At 32.4% G+C, this 23,515-nt stretch overlaps 1 protein-coding gene across 1 annotated transcript in view; it reads right to left on the bottom strand.

Moving 5' to 3' along the window:
* LOC111034945 (cytokine receptor-like) overlaps positions 1-23,515 on the bottom strand; it is a 54,267-nt gene that overhangs the window by 25,345 nt on the left and 5,407 nt on the right. The gene's annotated exons all lie outside the window — the stretch shown is intronic.

Below are 23,515 nucleotides of genomic sequence, written 5' to 3'. Positions count from 1 at the left end.
CATAGGTCATATAAGTATATTGTAATATTTTACAACGGATGTCCGACTTTTTGTGGAGGGTCAACANAAACACATTTAATATTTTATAGGATACGTACAAATTAATTTAAGTGATATGATATTTAATGAAGATTTATTACTTATTACTTATTTCTCATTACCTTATGAACAAAAAAAACGAGATCAAAATAAAAGACATTATTACGGAATACCTAACAAATTATATTACGTTGGAACAATGCAACATACCTTCCTATTACCATAGGTCATATAAGTATATTGTAATATTTTACAACGGATGTCCGACTTTTTGTGGAGGGTCAACACTTCACGTTGACGTTAAAACTCCTTTGTCGTAAAAAGTTCGTCATGTATTTATGTTTGATGAATCGCACATAGTATGTATAGTTGAATGCCATTATGACTTTTAAAAGTTTTCTTGGAGGATTTATCACGAAGTAGTAAAAACATAACAAGCGGCATAGTTGTAAAAACGTAATCAAAGCGACAGGCTTGTGGGAACGGCACTATTGTAGTTTTGGTAATAATATATTATGTTGGTGCTATATGATGCTCGTGTATGCCCTGCACAAATATCGAGTACTGTATTTTATGATTTCGAAGTCTGATAGTTTGACGTTTATTTGCTATTGACAATAAATTAATCTAAACCACCAGTGTACGTACATATTATTATTACTGAAAATTGTAAAAATCCAACCCAATTAGAAAAATATATTTATGCAAGCTACTACAATACACCAGGAAATTAATTATGCCACTTTAGAGTATATACCTACTTGGTTCATAAAAACTACCACTCGTAAATTTATCGTTTTTTTAGTAACAATTAAATCACATATCCGCCAAAATGTAGTTATGGTGAATTTTTAATAGCTATGAGTTATTACCGTATACAACGAATAATTGAATAACCGGGCATTCAATAGGGTCATTAATCTATAAACGCTGCGCCAATAAAAAACATAATATTGTACGGTTAAAAAGTGTACGATTTACAATAATATTAACATATAATTTGATTTAGTCGTTCAGAGTCGATTAATATTTCACTCATTATGCTAAGGTCGTTTATACCGATACACTTTCAATTACAAACAAACAAATTAACTCATGTTCAAAATTACAAGGCAATACCCCCCAACTGAATCATATTTCATAGACGCATGTATCTATAATTGCAGTACGCACATCAATGTAACACATTGCTTTCTATTATGAAGTATTATAAATTGAGTTAAGTTCGGTGTCTTGTATGGATAAGCCACCCTCAATAATATTAGGTAGGTGCTTCCCATATAGCTANTAACTCATGTTCAAAATTACAAGGCAATACCCCCCAACTGAATCATATTTCATAGACGCATGTATCTATAATTGCAGTACGCACATCAATGTAACACATTGCTTTCTATTAATTTTCATAATTATATATAATTTTTATGGAATTTACTGTTGACCTTTTCCGTGTGGATAAAAGGGCGACAGTGCTTATTATTAGCGAGTTATTTAGTTGATTTAAGTTGATTTTCTTTTTAGTTCATTAACTTAACAGTGCTATATAATATTCAAACAAAAACAAAATATAACTATTCATTTTCGAGCTTGGTAAAATATTTTCAATATAACTAGCTAGCAATGAGATTTACTTTTGCCGTAACTATTACAAAAGGAGTCTTATCGGCTCGGTAGTGTTATCGTGTATTCATCCGTACGCTATACTTTCCCGAGGACACGTGTATAATTGTAATATAATAATATATAATAATCTAAATAATAATATATAATATGTATGGTTGTTGTGTACAGCATGCCGATATAGATTGGCTAGGTTCAACAACGTGATTGGACCCAAACGTTATTTAACGTTTTCAATATCCACTTTAAAAACCAGATAAAAAATAAAATTTTGTGTTCGTTTTGTTTCATTTCCAATTAGTTTATATTATTATGAACAAAAAAAACGAGATCAAAATAAAAGACATTATTACGGAATACCTAACAAATTATATTACGTTGGAACAATGCAACTCGTGTCCAAAAATGTTTCCAAACATTTACAGACATTAATTCGTTGTAACGTCAATCGTATTTGTTATTTAAAATATTGAATTAAATTTATCCATTATCTCATATCTAAATTAACTATGTTTTCTCGTTGATTGTTTCGATATGTAATTGAATTTATCATGAGTATCTATTTCAACATTATTCAATAATTTAGTAGGTCCCAAGTCCTGTTTAAAGTTTACAAAATGTAAGATTAATTTAAGAAGATGTCAGTGCAATATTTGTTTTATCTCTCGCCAACGCGCAACATAGATAAAAGGCTTTCTCCTAAAATAATTGTTTATGATTTTTAAGTAATCTTAGAGGAATATAATCTACGACAAAAACTATAGATGATAATATGATAATATTTCATATCGGTTTTATTTTTTATAATTATTTGACTTTGAGATCGATTTTCTAAATAAACATTTTTTTTGTACATTTAAATGTTTAAATTGTTTTGAGACAATATTTAGACAAATCGATATGTCATACCCTAAGATTATTCAAAAAATGATTCAGTGTGAATGTGTTTTGTCTATGTTCACAGGGGTTAGAAAACAAACAATACGCTGACATATTCTTAAATATCTTATTTATTAAATCTATGATGCACATTGCACAACAAATTAGTCTTATGGGTTTCGATATTTTTGTATAGCAAATACACATACAAAAACAATACGATACAATTATTAAAAACTTAACTAAATTAATTATAGGTAAACAATACTTGAATTTCTTTAAATTGCACAGTCAAAATTTGTGTACATAAACGAATGAAAATATAACTTAAGTCAATAGAATGAAGAACTTACAAGGAATCACCATCAATAACGTTATTTTTTTATAGAGAAAAATATAAACATAGAACAAACTACAAGGCATATTTTTGCCATTTGTGCCCCCATAAATTGGTTTATTAGAAATATCTTTACAAGGAAATTATTATAAAAGTTCCGATAAACTTATTTTCCTGAAAATGTAAACTCTTTATCAGCATTTATTTAGTCTTAAAACACATTTAATATTTTATAGGATACGTACAAATTAATTTAAGTGATATGATATTTAATGAAGATTTATTACTTATTACTTATTTCTCATTACCTATGTAGTACCTAGTATTCGCGTATAGGACACTGGTCATAGGTAATAAATTAACTACATACTACTATATATAATATACCTCTTATAATATTGTACAGTAAGACAATAATATTAAACTTCCAGTAATATATAATATACAGCATGTCAAAATATTAGATACCTCAAGTAACATTTTTATTAGGGTAAGTAGTAGGTAAAATATTCATTTTCGTTATTTTGAACATCAAACGCTTAATTAAAACAATGTATATGTATTTACGATATTTTGGAAATTGGTCTAAGAAAAACATAAGAAACCTTGTACTATAGTTTTTGACCAAATTACGAAAAATAAAATAACACAATAACTCAACCCAGAAAAACATAAAAATTAAACGTCAACAAGAAAAACCAATAAGAAAAACAACAGCAACATACGATTTCAAGTAAAAATCTTGTTTTAATAACAATGTATCTATAAGTCAATAAAACAACGAAAGTACTTTTTGCACAAAATCATGTTTAAAAATTGTAATACATTTATTTGAATATTTAAATCACACTTACAAATTATATTAAAGCAAATATTTTACATTTTTTCGAGGCATATTATAACGCATATTTTGCATACTTAAAGTCTCGAGCCCGCTTTTAGGTCAATACCCCGGGGTATCGTATAGAATAATGGTGTGAATAGGTTCGTGGTGTAAATACCTTAAAAATTAGATTAAAATATTTTGAAAATTACCGATTTCTTTCGTTCTGAAATAATTTGTGTAGGCATATAAATTCAAAGTTTGGTTTGAATAATTTAAAAATTATTTTATTTTGTTTTAAGAGGACGCCACACCTGCATGCGTTGTCTCCGTCTTACAAACGAGTAACATACCAAATTTACGCTCAGCAGTTCAAGTTGTATGCCGTTAGCTTAGAAATTAGAGTGAATTAACCTATTATGAAACTTGATGGTGAGAACTTTATCTGTGTTTTGTTGGAAGTTTTTTTACAATAATTCAGTTTTTAAGTGAGTTATGAGCATTTTTAATTTACATTTATTATACAAGCATACCTCGCTTAAAAACTGAAGTATCGTAAAAAAAACTTCCAACAAAACACGGATAAAGTTCTTACCATCAAGTTTCATAATAGGTGAATTCACTCTAATTTTTAAGCTAACGGCATAAAACTTGAACTGCTGAGCGTAAATTTGGTATGTTACTCGTTTGTAAGACGGAGACAACGCATGCGGGTGTGGCGTCCTCTTAAGAATGAAAAATTCAATAAACCTCTAAACTGCATTATGAAAATATGTAGTATATGTAGGCAGTAAGCATAAGGGTTTTAAGTTTTAATTGGGTCACATAATTGCTTTTAGAGTTTTCAAAAAGAAATATCAACACTTGGATTTTAAATACAAAGGGCAATCATTATTATAATACAATTAAATAAAAACAACCCAATGAAAAACATTATTCATAAATTATTTTTATTAAATCGTTTAAGTACATTAGATTTAAATGTACGACAAATAAACGTAATAATCCCTACGCTATTATTTTGCGTGTAAAAAAACTTTGTACGACAAGTGCCAAAACCTTAGTCTCTGTACCCACCCAGCTTAATATTTTCGTAAATAGGTGCACTGTGCAGGTACTTAATTTATACAAACAATTTCTATGAATAAAAGAGGTAAACAGCATGAAAATAATTGAAATTTGTAAAAAAATAACATAAAAATTACTTTGTGGATTGTAGTGCACATTATCAACACTATTTATCCTATATATGGTACACATAATATTATACACTTTATTATTTACGTTTTTATTGAAAACCATATTTTTTTATAAGGTCTGCTTTTTTTATAATACTAATATAAGCATTTGATAAGTATAGTGAGAATTATATTACTACCCAATCATGTTAACATTTATTTGATTTTTCAAAATACAATAAAAGAATACATAATACTACAATGTGTCTCACTGTGAATAAATACCAACCAACGAACAAATAATTTAATCATTTACCATCTGCAGTCTAGACTTTACAACTTAATCAATATTGTAAGTACTAAATTATTTTAGTACTTAATATTATAATTATTCATACCTATAGTTTGGCCATTGTGGGGGGAATACCTCTTACTCAAAAACGTGAAAAATAATATATTTTTACCATTTTTAATTTCATATACCAAACCAGAATATTTACCAGAGAATATTAATTTAGAAAATCAAATTTTGAAAGAATTGATCCGTAGTAAGAACTTATAACTAAAGATTAGACGAGTGAAGTGTCACATGGACCACCAAAAATGTCAATGCATTAAAATCTAGCTAAAGATAAAAACTGGTAAAAAATATTTGGAGTTCAAAAATTTTGTTTTAAATAATAAGTTAAAATTATTATTATAAATAAAAAAATATTTTTAAAAACGTAAATACTCTTTGAAATAAAAATAAGTGTTTACTGCTTAAAGAAACATCCAGTATAATATAGTTTATGGCATACATACACCGTACAGCAATAATTATCCAAAATAATATTTAATACGAACTTAAAATTTAAATTAAATATTAAAATAGGTAATCTGTGATATAGATTCAAATGTAAACGGTTTTTGATGTTTAAAATTTTATTTTTTGTTACAATTTTATCTTATACACATGATTTTCAGTGAAAACCGTTATTAATTTAATACCTCTAATTTGTTGTTTAAAACATAGTTTTGGGATTTACTATATACAATCATTTAATTTGTTTTCTATAGTAATTAAGTTAAATACTACTTTTAAACTTGAGTTAGAAAATCTAATGAAGCAGACTTTGGGCGCTGTAGCAAGGTTAGTTTATTCCCGTTATTTTAATCAAAATCGTAAATTAATTTACCAACTATACCTCTCAAAAGTATCTTGTATAGGTTTTGAATTGGTAGCGACTTGATATTTTATAAATTAATTAAAATATATTATGTAAACATATCGTTATTAAAAATTAATTTTACGGTATTTAATTGATTCTATACACAAAAATATAAAGTTAAGACGATTATCCATATAAATTCATAAAATAGTTCAGAAAGATGTATGAACTAAGTTATACATGAAATAGTTAGCCCCCGCCCCACCTATCCTTTACATACATACACTTTTTTTAAATTGCGCCTGCGGTGTTAAGGAAATAAGTAGGGACTGATCCAAAATTATTAGAATCCAAAAATGTTAATCGAAAAATATATATAAGACAAATTTTGAACAATTTACATGAAATAATAAAATAAATTTTTAAAAAAACATAAAGAAATATGTGTTTCAACGTTAGTCATCAACTATAGCCTATAGGTACATTTTACAACAGTAATCATAATATCAAAAGGTCTCCCGGACGTAATGTTGATAAACGCATATTTTCTTGGTGAACATTCGTTATTAAATCTGACTCACTAAACATAAACGTACTATGTTGGTACTAAATACCTGGGTTTCAAATTTCAAATGTGTGCAAATTATGCATATTTATTATTTACATAATACGTTTGTTGCTATACTGCATAATGCGAATATGATTACTACGGTCAATTTTCAATTTTCCTTATGCGGTTAGTTATTTGTTTTCGATGAACTAGTGTTATGGACATATTTAATAAATATTATTTTGTTATCACTTATCACCGATAGTCGATTGGGCACTGTAGGTGAAATAAAGTTACCACAGCTACGAGTCAAATAAACTATAAAGATGCAAAATGCCTATGAAAATAACACTACACAATTTTATTTTTTTTACCTACATAATATAAAATAAGTTTTGGATTTTATACAATTCAGACATTTTTAACGAAAACCTCCGATTTACAGTATATTGTATAATACCTATAACATGTATAACTTGCTTTAAAAAAAAAGGATTTATATCATATTTTTGAAGGATAATATTTTTAAATAGTTCATAAAGAACATACTCATGTCACATTTTATTCGGAAACATTTATCAAACATTTTGAGTTATTGCAATAATAATATTGCGTACTACACAATAATCTAATAACAGAAAATAATAATAATATATTATTAATATTTTCTGAACATCGATACTAGTTTTATTTAATAATATAATTATCTATAGCTAATACTATAGTCTATATTATTAATACTATGAATGAATAATAAATAAGAAAAACGCGGTAAACGCACGAGGTATACCAGCTGTTCTAAAATATTGCGCCAAACAAATACTAGCTTAAACGCATTGAGTGGTGGGCGGAGCCACCAAACGGCTGTTTGCTTAACGTAGAATCTAGTTATTAATCACTATTATAGTATACAAATAAAGGTTATAGTTATTATTGTTTAGATTTCCTTGAAAAATTATGATAATTTATATGACCGTAGTAGGTAATATAATGATATAATGGACAAAAATATATTTATATTACAATGTGTGTATTATGGAAATGTATGCGAGCGGTACTTTAAAATATGCAAATTCGAGAGGTAATCAATCAGACGGTGCTGAAGACCTCACTACTAAAAGTCCCAAAAAATATCAACCGTCGGCTATGCACACATCTCTTTTTTATAAGGTATTTTATATTTTAAAATTTGAAATAGAATTATTTTAATGAGTTTGTAGAACATTTAACAGTATGCCGTCGTATAAATTATAAAATATCAATAATTCCCTATTTTATAGGTAGTATATGCTGCATATAAATTGTCAATGCAGTAAATTGAAAGTGATCTGAATAAATTACTTCGGTAGTAAAATAGGTCTAAAAGTTGCATGCACAGCAAATCGCATATAAGAAATCGAAAACTTTATGTTGTAACTTTGAAGAGGTTATTGTACGATTTTCTCGGTAGTTACTCTAAGCATGAAGAACTAAAAAAAACAGCGGAAATGTTGCTTTTAAATTTTTACACGACACAATAAACTATCCGTCGGGCTGGTTTGGGGTCAGAGCAAGACGAGTCTACAACACCCGGCAGCCTCTTTATCCCGTTCAATTTCTTTAAATATTAAACGACCTTAAATAGTACACTTGAGTATAGTATAAATACATTTAAAATATCTACCCCATGCACACGGTAGCAATTGTTTGTTGTACTTTCTTAGGACTGAAATAACTCTTTTTGCATCAAACGTTAACATGAAATTGAACCCATGAATTATTTCGTACGATGGCTGCATATAGATATTACTTGTTGTAAGTCATATAGCGTAATATTAAAAGTTAATATATCATGAACACAATGATAATTAATATTATGTAGGTACACAAATTCTAATTTTAATTTCATTGATGTCCATACAATTTTTTTTTCGTTTTAAAAATAATAAATGTTTTATATTTTACCTATAGTAAACAAATTAAAATTCCCAATATATACATAATAAAAGCTGCAACACGATAAAATATACAAAAAATTATTAAAATATTATATTATGCCCAGAATGGTGGGATTTTTATGATAACACGACTGTGTGAGAATACGAGGTTTAAAATATCGACGAATAAACTGAATACACAGAAATTTCTAGGATCACAGTAGTATTCTACATAGTAAGTTGTTTTATAAATAAGCACAAAATATGACAAGAGAAACAATACAACTTTTTTAGGCGAAAAATGTTGTTTTAATATTTTGTTGAAAAAATATGTCCCTGGAGTTTAAACTTATGGTAATAGGCATTTCTAGAGATAAACATTTTTTTACCGTTATTATGTTAAGAGACTGCAGCGATATAATATTATTACAAAACACATTGGAGTTACATATAGGTAGGTACCTTGAGTATCACATATCGAGAATGTACTATATTATAAATTTGTTACATTAATGACATCATCGAGGGGTTGTTATTGTGTTTCCAATTGTAATATTATACATTACTTTATACCAAATACGAAACTTGTACGCAAAAAATAAAAACAAAGTTGTATCAAATAAATATTACTATAGTTGCGAGCACCTACAGGATTATTGTTATAATAATAATTATTATTATTACCACTATGGATTGAACACTAAAATTAATAATTGCATCATCCGTAATTGCCCTCAACGCCACCGGTGCTCGCTGCATATTGGGAACGGTAGTCTTTACAAAGGCAACAAGTGACGAAAGCAAAGGCCGGTCGCGGGGGTTGATTTATGTAGGTCACACCGGGGGCTGCATTAGCAAGGTTGAATCCTGCACCGATGCTACTACCGCTGCAAGCATATTTCCGCCCTCACCAACGCGTATATATACATATAATTTGTATTTACGGCCAACACCGACAACGGTATACAACCACCCCCTACTGCGTCGACGCCGACGCCGCCGCCACCACCACCCCTATTACCATGTAACCGTGTATTCTAAAATTATTATTAATATTATATATTATGTATATATATGCACGCAAAATTGTGTTTCAGTGCTGTAACAAAATGTATACAATGTATACAATGTATCTAGTACAGCTACCGGCCATCCATCATCTCGGAGCAAAAACCATCCAACTTAATAATTTTATTACAAATATAATAACATAACTGACCATCATCAACTATAATTATTGATATTATAAGGTATATTGGTATACATTTTAAATGGGATCAAACAATGGGTAGGTCACAATATTATTCTATGCATTATTGACGAATAATAAAATAATACCATTGTAACAAACAGTTGCAATTTCGGCGTAAAGAGCGGTAAAAAAAAAATATATATATATATATTTATCGGTGTAATGTGAAAATACGCGATGGCGACCGCAAACGGGGTAATATCGAATAAAAAAAAAACAACCGTCAGCATAAATTAACCGCTTTCGGAATGTCCATTATTATTATTATTATTTGTTTTATCGACCGATACATTTTTTGGAGACGAATTCGGCACGCATTTGTGTGTCCAAAGAAACAATTTCAATCGTGATACCTACGATACCATTTAATAAAAATATGAAATATGTGAGGTAACCCGTATGGGTGTGCCCAAATTATATCAGATATTGGTTTGCCGATAATCGTACCGTAATCTACGTCAACAGGTAGTTTTTGTGTGCTGCAGCCGTGAAGTATAAAAACGAAAGAAAATTGAAGAGTAATAATAATAAACGAATGCACTAAAAAAAAAAAAGCAATAAAAGGTAAAGACATGGTCAAAGGCAGCAGGTGCAACGATCGTCGTGCTGTTGTAGACGTGCAACGCCGAGATTACCAACAGCTACCGAGATCGACATTCCGCCGGGGAGGCCGCTCGTAAAATATTATATTATAGTGTGTCGGTGTTGTTATACCCGGCTACTGTGTTCATATGGTATAAGTAATGCGGTGTTGCCGATTCGTCGAGACAATTTGCAGCCCAGTTTTTTGTACGGCAAAATTTAAAATGGAATATAAACTTATCGATAATTATTATTATCATCATTATTACCATGATATATGTATTAAAATGGTACGGACGAGCATTACGAATTATAATACTATACTGCTGTTCAGTGTTCACTCCGAATTATCATATTCGACGGTCGATAATTATAATTTTTGTTATACTATACTATGCGACAATGTAGAGGTGGGGGAATCGTGTTCTGTGTATTACATCATTATTGTGGTGTACAAAAACCTACTACGGTGCATAAAATTTGTATTTCGACTGAAAAATAAAATCGCATTGCGACCGACGACGGAACGAACGGCGAAATATAATAAAAGACGAGTACTCAATGAAACATAATATGAAATGTGTCACAGAATGTAATGATTTCCGCATAAAATGATGTTCAATGGAAGAGATTAACAGATTTTATGTTTTTGAAAGGGTATATATTATAACATGTTGTGAAAAATATTTCAATTCAAATAATACGTAGGGATTATAATATGTGCACCTATTATAATTATTTTTCATTTGCAACTGTGAGTTCACATATTATGTACACCGATTTTCTTTAATTTCCGCGTTCACTGCATGGACGGCTCGAAAATATCTAATGTAACCTACTGTTTACCTATTATTTACATGCCACTGCTGTTCTTATATAAGTCACTAAAATCAATATAATACAAGACATAAACCACTGAAATCTGATATGTTACATTATGTTACATAATAGAATGTATAAGTAATTGTGTACTTATTGTGAACCGTATCTTGGTTATGAAAACGATCAGATATTTTCTTATCACACTAGTGGTACATGCTGCTCAATATTATACATACATTATAATAGTAATGGTACAATAATAGCATGTAACATTACTAATGAGTAATGCACTAACGAGTAAAGTTTCAAAAATACAATTTAATGCAATATAACCACAGTAAGATCAAAGTACGATCGAAAATAAATGCTATCGTTACGTAATAATTGTTAAAAAAAATGTAAAAAAAGAATTTATATTGGAGGTGCATGTTGGTGCGTCGTTACCCCTTTCCATTTAAACAAAAAAAGGTATGCTTACTGTGGAAAGACATAGTTATGATAAATTAATTATAATAAGTTAATAAGTATAATACAAAATTGAAAAGTATTGATAATCAATCATTCGAAACCGAACCGTTTATTTGTATTTTATGAATATCTTAACAGGGTTGCTCCCACAATTCAACAGATATAGAATTTTTACTTGTTATATAATAATAAATCAGTATAGATTTATTGTGACAAAACGATGTACTCAAATAACAAGTTTTCCATGCTATTCGATTATTTACCAAAGCAATAATGCATCGCGTAAACCTAAAATAAAACCTCAATATTAATAACAAGCGTTAATGTAATTGATTATTATGTAATTTCATTAGCGGACATAAACTTCATAATTGTTAAGCGGAACTGACACCAGTATATAGAAAATTTAGCAAAATGAAATATAAATATGTTATTTACATCAAAATTGAACAATGCAATATTCCGATTAATCGAGATACCGAAACCCGAGTTTATAGCGCACGATTCTAGTAAACGCAGAAATTAAAAGTGAAATGTTATAATTTTAGAGTATTGAATGGAATTCGTATTAATTACGCGGGATAATAAAATTAAACAAATTCTTAAAAGCAAAAGTACATCATTAGATGGTTATCTAAATTCCGAAGATTCAGTATTCCGTATTACAGCTGTTAGTTAAAATATAATGCGGGTAGAGTGCAAGGGAATTTTCTTAAAATTAATATTATGCGTATAAAACCGAAAGAAATACCCCCGTAAAATGAAATGGTTTTATTCAAATTATTTGCAATTGTCATCACCATTCGAAACAGATAAAACGTACATGGAGGGGCCGTTTCCTAAATATATTTTAATAGGTCGAATGTAATAATAATAAACATGTAAATTGTATTTGGTTTTCTGTTGACAGTTATATGATAATATTCTCTCCTACCTTGTATCGGACAGGGCAAAAAATCATTCTTTGGTAATATTTATTGTACGTACCGATAAAAATGAGCAAGGTAAAGCCTATATAAAACACGTATATTATAATATCAGAGATAATAATATAATGGTTAAGGTTTTTTTTTCTCTAAATATTGAAGGGGTGAAAATAACGATGAATCGACAAGGTAATATATAATAACAATAACCACAACAAAAACCGTTTATAACCCTTGAGAAAGAAGGAGCTATTTTTCATAAGCATGCGTTTTATCGATTATTATTATTATTGCCGTGTGGTTATATATATTTATTATAAACTCTGGGAGCACATTTTTTTTTTTATTGTTCTTGTATTTACCTACTTCTATTGCCGTATTGTAGGCAAGTGTACGGTTTTCAGCCCCAGGCTGTACATTTTTTGTTCATCCAATGGGTGGTACTTTATTTTTTTCATTACGATTACTATTTACAACTTGTTATTAATTAATAATGGCTATTATTAATTGAATTACCAAGTTGCGACCGCATATGAATACCATCACCGTGGACAAAGATTAATCAGATATCATAACCACCGTCGTCGATACTATGGCTATTTAAAAGACACGATCACATCAAAAAACATTTGAATATTTGCGACCAGTATGACGACAATGAACTGTATATTATTTTTATACAGTTATTATCGATCTAATGGAAACAGGGGGAGCGCATCGACCACGCTTATACATTATCTGAGTTTATCGTTCATCATAATGGAAATCGTGACCAATCATAATATGTGACTACGGTCATGCGAGGTTAAGTCGTTTTGTTTATACTAAATATATTTGATTTGTAATATATTATAATTGAATGATAACTACCGATCAAAATATTATGCAATATAAAATTTAAATCAAAGGGAAACTGCAACCCTACTCTTCCAGAAAAAAATACATATATCAATAATTGGCCGGTATTCATTGTTTTATTTGGTAGAGATTTAGCTTATTATATGTCATGTTGTTGCAGCGAGAGAAATGTCCAGCCCCAACCTAGTTCAATAGTGTTTAAAATTATATTATTTAAATTATTTACAAAGTTATAGAAATCTTTAAAAAATAAAAACAAATTAACATTAACTACAATTTTTTAAGCAAATAAAATAATACTTTAACAATTCAACATTATTTTTATAATTACTATACATATTTCAATTAAATAACATTTTTTAGTTTCGAAAAAAATAGCTAATAATATCATTTGTACGGACAATTGCCTTTGATTAAACGTGGATCAAAAACGATACTATGTAAAACATAAATGTGTGAACTGCTAATGTCAACTGTCAAAGCAAACTATATGCAGTACAACGCATTAACAGTTAAAATATAATATATAAATATATATTAGTAGGAGCCTAACTACTAATAATAACCTTACCTAAATGACATGACAGACAAATAATTTAGTCTTTAGTCGTATTGGTAATTATTATATCATGAAAAATTAAAAATATATTTTGACATTTGAATTAAAAATTTGAATGAATTAGATATTTGTACGAATAATGTATTTTATTGTAATTCAAAAATATTTTTCAAGGGGACACTTTTACCTATACTATTTAACTATTATATATTATGTACAATGACGTTTTAAAAATATTTAGATTAATTGTATGTTGTTGCTTACTTATACCTATCACGAACCTATTCACACAATTCTACGGTAAGTCAGTATTGACTCAAAAGTTAATAGCAATAAGTAAAAATATAATTGTTTATGATAAAAATACATACTATTACAATGACTGCAATGTTTTCGACGAAAATTAATTTAACCTACCTTATTGATATAATAGCAATGTACCTTTAGCATAAAATATAAGTACTTGGTAATTAGTCTTCTAACAGTCTTCGCTCAGAATCGTTTTTCGTATGCAAAGGTTTAACATTGAATTCAAATTTATTTAACACAATATACATAGCAGTGACTTGCTTAAGGACGAGGTGCACTCGACACCTTTTATAAGCACTACCTGTTTTTACCTTTTTCGATGACATTTATACTAAACTTACAGAAGTCAAAAAAATTGTTTACATACGTTCCTCAATCGAGTTTGCACAACTTGCTCCATATCAGTGGCATAATTTTGGGAGGTGCAAGTTAGGCATTTGTCCCCTCCCCTTGTCATAAGCGGGACGGATATGGGCTGGTGTCTTGTTAGTTTTGGGCAGCAAGCCCGCAAACATGATTATTAATGTCATTACTAAATAAAATTGAACTATGATTCGTGGCTCTTGCTAGTAAGTAAATACAGGTAAATACTTATAAATAAGATATCTGTATAGTATGTATCTTTAATTTAGATAATAGACGAATTATAGTCCATGGGCACTGTTGTACATAGTATATCTATTCGTTTGGATTAACCATTGTTTGACGTTTCAATTTTATACATTTGAAGAAGGTTATTGAGGTAAAAATGTTGTTAGAGAGCGATTATTTTTCAGTTTTATTATGGGCCGGTCAACATTTTTGCCCCACCCCCGTCTCAAAAACTGTAATGACGCCACTGCACTATTTGAGGTATTTTTATAAGTTGATTTTTTTTTTTTTTATTGCTTTTATCAGTGACAAATTTCAACTATAAATTTAACGGCTATTTGGTACTTTAATCTGCCCATAATGCTTAAGACTTCATTATTCTCTATTTTTTTGGCTAAATAGTATCCAGACTTTAATTATATTATGGAGGTATTCACACGAAACTACATATTCATTAGTTATTACTAATTGAAATTAAGATCACATAGGTACATTACATTTTTTTAATTTGCTAAGCTACTGACTAAAATTATTTTATCTAACTAATGTTAATCTCATTAAAGTAATATCTCATATAGTGTAAATTGAAGCTTATAATACAGTCGGGATAATATCCTTTTTTAATTGGCCACGCCAAAACGCATAGTATTTAAATATAAAATAATATTGCGGACATTTTTCCGGTATTCGTTTTATTACAGTTTTCCCGTACATAAATGGACAATTTATTATTTTACATGCTTAAATGACACACTCTCTAAACTATATTATTATGTTTGTACAAGACGCCAGTACGGCCGTCATCGACTCGGCACTGTCGAGTCGGTCGGACGAAAATGATCCCTTGTCAAGACGTTCAAACGTTATAACACGACTACACGAGTCTACCTCGACACACCCGCAAAAATACGTGCGTAATTCGATCCTACTCAGATTCGGGGATTCTGATGGCGCGGGTTCCCCGTCGTGAGTCTATATACAACAGCAAGATAAAGTTTCAAGGAAAAATAAATAATAATGATACAAATGCTGAAATGCACGCAATAGGATGTGCTCGATTGACGAGGATCGATATTATTATATTATAGGTATATCACACTGCCGTCCCGCGGGTAAATATAAATTACCTTTTACAAATGATTAAATGATGATACATTACATTATATTATATCATGTTATACACACACACACACAGACACACACACACACAGACACACACACACACACCCACCCACCCACTCACTCACTACATTTTACGGCCAGCGGTCAGAATTTGTTTTTTGCCATCTGCGAATACACGTCCGCACCAAAGGCACGACGAGGGTATACGCTAACGGATTTCCGCAGGCATATCGATATCGGACACCAGCGGCGGTCCACAGACATCCGGGGGGTCAGCAGGTCTTTCCCCGTGGAGTATAATAATAATATAGTTACGTATAATTATTAGGTATACACGGGTAGTCAATCCTGCCACTGAGGCCAGCTGAACTGTCCGAACTTAAGCCCGGGTCGAACCTGTGCAATAATTAACTTAGCATCGAGTTACCTAAATACTTTAAATGCCGCATATATCGTGCACACGGTTACGATACAATCAATTAGCCAGATAAACAGAATATGGAATAAAATTATGCTAATCACATTCGTTTTTCAATCGGTATATTATACTATACCTATACTTGTATAATATTCGGATATTCCTATTATATTCTGCGACATAACACATACCTAACATACTTGACGTACTATAATTTCATATATATAAGGTTTACAATCCATGAATATATATATAAAATATACAGATCGTATATGTCATTGAATCCTCTACGCTGGATATTTGCTTACCGAAAAGGCGTATAATAGAGCCGTCCCTACGGGATTCGACGACCTACACGCAAGACCCCCCGGGTGGCCAGAACCCTAACGTACAGAGATTTCAATCACAAAAGCTGTCTTTTTAGTGACTTCCAACACAATGACCGTATTTCCAAACCGTGAAACCGTGCTTATATATACCCCTGGACGGCAGATCTACAAACCCGCCACTTTCGAATAGCAAAAAAATAGGTATACAATGGGCGACGGTATACTACACGACTACACACGGATTTGTGCTACAACACAATATAATAATAGACTGCAGAGGCCGAAAATTAATTGTCTTAGGTTTATTTCGAACACTTTGGATTGAAAATTCGTGCAATTTTCAGCGTCCGAAATACTAAAAATAACCTCATTTATATAATAATTCTCGATACTATAGAGCTACTTTAATATGTGATGGTCGGTGAAAAGTTAGTTTTGATTTAACGGTACGACACATCAGCAACTTTATCTAAAAGCAAAATAATTATATACTTTTACATTAATGACAAATAATATAAAATATACTGACTGCCCTGAATCTAAATACTTTATGCTTCGGTCATTTTTAGTACATTTTAATGTCTAGTTTGGTTAGTTTCATATACCTTAAAGTATTAACGGAGGATTCAAATTAAATACAACTACGAGCGGATCGGCACAGTTAGGTTGCACTCAACGTTGGATTTAAATCAGGCATATTTAAATAATAAATTAAACTAATAATTAGAGAAACAATCATAATCTAGTCTTTGTCGTTTATCTCGAGTAACCAGCCATCACTCACTCAACACTAGTCAGTGCAATGTTTGCGGTCGGTAAACTACCGCGGTGGAAAATGTAGGAAGGTACATAAGTAATTTATAAGTGATATAATGAGTATAATTTGTTTCACTTCTTAGCATATTGTCATTATGATATTGTTAAATAAAATAATATAGGTAATCAATTATAATGTTCGTCACGATGACAAAACCGCAACTAACTCGCCTGACCGCGAAATAAAATCTAATTAAATAAAAATAAAAACGTTGGTGGTAAAACGATAATACAATATCGCCATGATAACGACGAGCTTTAGCAGTATTGTGCTACCTACACCACAATATATTAAAACTATATAGGTACTGTAATCAATTGTTTTTAAAATCGCTTTTAGCGAATTTTTAAAATCGCTTCTTTTAGTCTAAATTTTGCATTCACTCCAAAATTAGAGTAACGTTCAATGTGAATAAGAACTTTTTATACTTCATGATTTCGCCGCCTAGTAATAATAAGCTTCGATATTACAATAAATGTAAACACTGTTTCATTAAATATGCAACACCATGTTAGTATAAAGGTGAGGGTGTGCCCTAAAGGTGAATATTCATGTTAACTCACGAAAAAGGTTATAGGTACCTATAGGCTAAAGCTATAGCCTACCAACACAATCACACATTAATTTCAAAACTCGCATAACATGCAAGACACGTCAATGTATATAGACCCAACTACGTTTTATTCGCTAGAAAATGTTATCTATAGCGTATACTATACATATCATATCGACGACAGTTATCGATCATCACAATATTATATTATAGTTATATACTGCCATCGACAGGGGAAAAAAACGATATTATTATATCAATAGCCAACTTCATCGAGTAGATACCTACCTACACTATATATAGGACATATGTACACGCGGTTAGTTTATAAATCGTCGGGAAAACACCAAAAACCGATGGTTAATTTCTCACGCTTTATCACTATATCCGAAGAGCATAACTCCTACTCCTCCTCCGCCGCCACCGCCACAATCTCCTATTTACAATAATGATAATAATATCGATAGTAATAATGATGTTACGGTGCAGGGCGGTAACGCGATATACATAATATTATATTATACAAATAGGTAATAATATTATATAATAATAACGTGGACAAATGGGTATACGGCGCGCGCGTAATCGATATCGCGCAAAGTCAAACAACACACACGAATACATCCACACACACACACTTGCGCGCGCGAACGAGCGGTGCCTCGTCCGCCCGCCCACCCGCTCGGCGGTAAGTATATAGCAACCCGCCCGGTGAGCATCCCGACAACCCAACCCGCCGACCAGCCGCCGCGACGGGCGGCGACGACGATTTGACCGACGGCGACGACAACGACGACGACGACGGTATATAATAATATAAATATATAATAATAATAATAAAATGGTTCCGTATGATATTAAATTTTAAAACGCGCCGCCGCCCCGAACGCGAACGGAAGTGAGCCTCGCGTAATGCCCGCCGAGTCACGTACATTACATACGCTAAATATATTATTGTCACCAACCATTGTTGACAGCACATCCCGAGAGCCCACACAGGGTTAATAATAATATTATTATATTTTATAGATACACACGATTTTTTATCGTCAGACGCTCAAAAGTCCAAAACCACTTCTCTGCAGGCAACCGCCGATAAACAAATAGTACAATATACTTATTGTCGGTTATAGTTGTCTTACATAGATAGGTTTTTTTTTTACTAGTCTGCGGGCTCTAAAACTACCGTTAGACGTTCCGCGGGAACACAAATGCCACGACGAAATTATCATTAAGTGCTGCTCGACTTGCTTGCTGCAGTGTTGCACTCGAGTTCAAATTTTATTAATTTCATACACGACCGACAGTTGTGTCGATGAAGTGTGAACCGATTACAGGTGTTTTTATTTGTCTATACGCGGAGCACGACGACGGGTAGGTCGTATTCGATTATTACATAATAATACAACTATTCTCGCATTAATTCATCAATATTATTGACGACGTCCCCCAGCCCGGCGGCAGCGGCGACGACGACCGCGACACACCGGTGCAGGTAAGCAAGCTGCAGTACAGCGATATGCACCGCGCTGCACCGCCGCCGCCGAGGCCAAGACCTGGATAACAATATTATCGTTAATCGGTTTAATAATTAATCGCAACGCGCGTCACGTGTGTGTACTCGAGTTGGCCCCTCATCCACCACCACCCGCTCACCAAGTGCGTAACATCGTCGGTAATATCAATAATAAAATTATTAAAAATACTTCTGGACCAGGACTCGGGCGCGAGTTTGTGCATCGCGGGGAGGGTGGTCAGAGGGTGGACGGAGGGTGAGCAGTGTGAGAAGGAGGGGGCGCCGGCGGCGATCCCGGCCGACCGGGGGAAGTGCATGCGAAATGAAACGGAAAAAGGGGGCGCCGCACCGCCCGCGCGTCGAATAGCAGACCGCGCTGACCGCCGTCCCCCGCAACCCACCGGTGAGCACACAGCGGCGTCGGTTCGTCGTCACCCACGAGCCGAGCGTCATGTGACTGCGGTTGGCACGTGCCCCGTGTCGCCACTATCAATAAAATACGTAACGAGTGGCTCGTGTCCCACACGCGCTATACCGTTAATCGAAATAATATTATATTTTATAAGAGAAAAAATATGTATAAGAACACTAATAAAAAACCACGACGGAGTAGAAAAGCGCATCCGCGCGCCCGCCGCCGCCGCGGGGTGGTCGCGTGCAGTAATACAATTTACATAATTGCACCCACCGCCGCCGTGGCGGTGCTGACTACCTACATATCACAACGGTGCAGCGTGTGTAATCGTATATGCCTACGAGACTCGTGCATTTATACACCTTAAATGGCGGTATGACAATAATTTAGGCAACAATACAACTGCAACAATAACGTCATATAGGTATAATATTTAAAATGACCGACCGCGGACCCCAGCGAAACTGCGGATTTTATCATTGTTGTCGTGCACAATGGCACAGTCACCGCCGCCTCAGATCGTATGCCTACACCGCGCCGCCATATAGAGTAATAAATACCTATAATACGACTGATGGCACCGGTGATTTGCAGAGAATGGCAACTACACAGTACACACCACGTTGTGGGGGAGAAACGGACCCACACACCACACACACACACACACACACACACACATGATAATTATTATGATGCTTTGCACCTCCACACCCCGTAGCACCAACTGTAGAGTCACGTACGACGAGGACGAAATTTACCACTGCTTACGCGCGGGCACGTAGAATTGTAAAAACCCTCCCACAAGTGGCTGAAACTCGTGACGATCGACAAAATTCGTTTACTTCGGGCATAATAAAATAACCAGAATAAATGTCTAAAATCCACGGAATTCGGTCCCTCGGTAAAAAAAATCGGAAAAAAAAACAGTTGGATAAAAACAACGTATAAATTACCAAAAAGCCATTATTATCCATGTTCTCTTTAGAGACGTAGGTAGTAGGTTAGTACATATACGTATATAATAAGAACACCGAGACAGAGTTTCGGCGTCTATAGAGGATCGCAAATGGACCGTTTTTTTTCAGGCAAAACGAACCTTTTTTCATTCCATTGTGTATAGCTGCTGATTCGATGATAATAAATATTCCGAAAAATATGTGTATCTTGCACAATTAATGGGACACCCGAACATGTGCTATGTGAATCCCCACATGTGCCACAATAGCGTAACAAATTGAATAAAGGAAAAAGATTCTGATATTATCTATACACACAGATTATAAGTGGCTCGGTTGGTGTTCAAACCATATGGTCGAGTGTTACGGTGCTCTTATCCTTGGCGATTTAAATTGAAGACTATAGGTTATTCTGAAAATTTACAACAATTTACGATCTACGCCTCTAGGCTGAAAAAGTTTTTTCATTATAGAAACAAAAAACTGTTTCCGGTCGCAATAACACACCTTACACCAAACCAATACATACACAAGTGTCTGAAAATCAGAGGATCTGGGTCGAATTACATTTTTAACGTTTCCTTAATGCACACATATTATTTCGTATCACAGACCCACAAATTATTATTAATGCCATATTCGCGTATAAACTCAAAACCCGGAGAGTTTTAGGTACCCCTCGAAATCTCAGTACTTACAAGGCTGGTGCACCGATAGGAAGGAGACAGCGACACGTCATATCAATTATCGAAATAATAATCACAACAATACGGCTAGAACTACAACCTCAAGTGAAAACATTTTCCACCAAGCAACATGTGAACTGCGGCATTTCGCTGGTAATCGTTTTTCGGACGCACGTAGTATTGTTATTTCGCCGAAACCGAGATAACAATAATGGTTATTACTAGACGGAAATTATATGCGCTTGCATATTCAAACTGAGCGTATGCACGACCACGAGGTTTGGAAAATGTGGGCGTTTCAAATAAATCAGATTTCATAGACCAAATTGTATTTTGCATATTGATGCATATTTGAAGGGTTAAGGCATAATAAATTAGTTATTAGAGCATACCGTTTTCATATTTTCTATACCTACTTAAGTCTTAATAAATTAACTATTTTCTCTTTACTATAAAGACAATAATAATAATCTAAGTCGAACAACAATTAATTTGAAATTATCACTGAAAAAAATGTTAATAAATAACAATCGAAATTATATATCTAATATTAGGTATCTACGCTGCTAATTGCTATCAATGTCAATAAATAATTAGCTAGCTACTACCTGGTTTATGATGGAACTTTGGTTAGACCTTGTCTTGTTTTGATGTTCATTATTTTTATTTATTTGGTACACATTTTTAAATGCCTATACCTACTGCATATATTTTCAATGTTTTTGAGCACATTGTTGCATAAATGTTGTCATTTCATAATATTGTCATCATAATATTATATTATTAAGTTTTAGTGCACATAATGCCGGTCTCTGGTTATTACTTATTAGTTATTATCCTCTACTGTTCGATCGGCGGCGGCCCGTTGTCGTTTCCTTGGCGTTGTATATTATTAACGTGCCCGGGCGGCGAGTTAACGCGTTTCAAAATAAAATACATCACGTACCATAGATACATAAAAAAATATTACAACGCCAGCATTCGCCGCCCATCATTGTTTATCCTACATACAACAATATTATGTTATTATACCAGTTCGGAATAATTCTCGGAATTAATAATATCCATTATCTTCTACATTTCAGTTTTAGATGAAAAACGCCGTTTGTAAGTACCTACAACAAACGATGGGCACTTTTTTTTACTTTAAATGTCTAAATGTTTTTTTGTCGACTCGAAAACGAGCGTAGCTTCACTGCGCACAACTTTTAGAGCTTCGATGCCGCTGTAATTCAATAGATGTTGTTTTATTGCTCGTATTAAACACTCCTGAATCCTGATCTCGACTACGACCGGAAGTTGCGAATAGCGTTTTCTTTGCTTAATTAATTGTTTATTATTCTCTATCAAGGAGATTGTCTGTAATAATTACGAATGGGAATTTTGTGATGTTACTCACTTATTCGTACTTCGTAGGAAAATATATTTTAAAAAACGCTTAATATAAAAGCAAAACTCCAGTGTACCGCAGTAACCCTGAAGCTGGGGTGAAGATCATCGGAGGGGAGATCGAAGAGATAACCATAAACTCATGAGCCATGATTTATAACTATTAAAAATCAGTAAGATAAGAATAAATAAACAATTTAATGTATTATCTATATGAACCATGTGTCATAAACCAAGATCATCGATACGCCCAGTCATCAGTTACGTTGACGAAATCCGAGTAGACTGTGAGATTTACTACAGTAACTTTTATTAAATAATAATGAAATAATTTCGATAGTTGAAATATTCATTATTAATAATTGCTTGTAACTGTTTTATCTTAATAATCAGACTTCGACGGAAATTGGGTAGGCGCGTAATCAACCAGACACGGGTTCCTGGTGAGGTTTGA

This window comes from Myzus persicae, unplaced genomic scaffold (assembly GCF_001856785.1).
Source record: "Myzus persicae strain clone G006 unplaced genomic scaffold, MPER_G0061.0, whole genome shotgun sequence".
Taxonomy (NCBI): domain Eukaryota; kingdom Metazoa; phylum Arthropoda; class Insecta; order Hemiptera; family Aphididae; genus Myzus; species Myzus persicae.
This window is presented reverse-complemented; position numbering and strand designations above follow the sequence as displayed.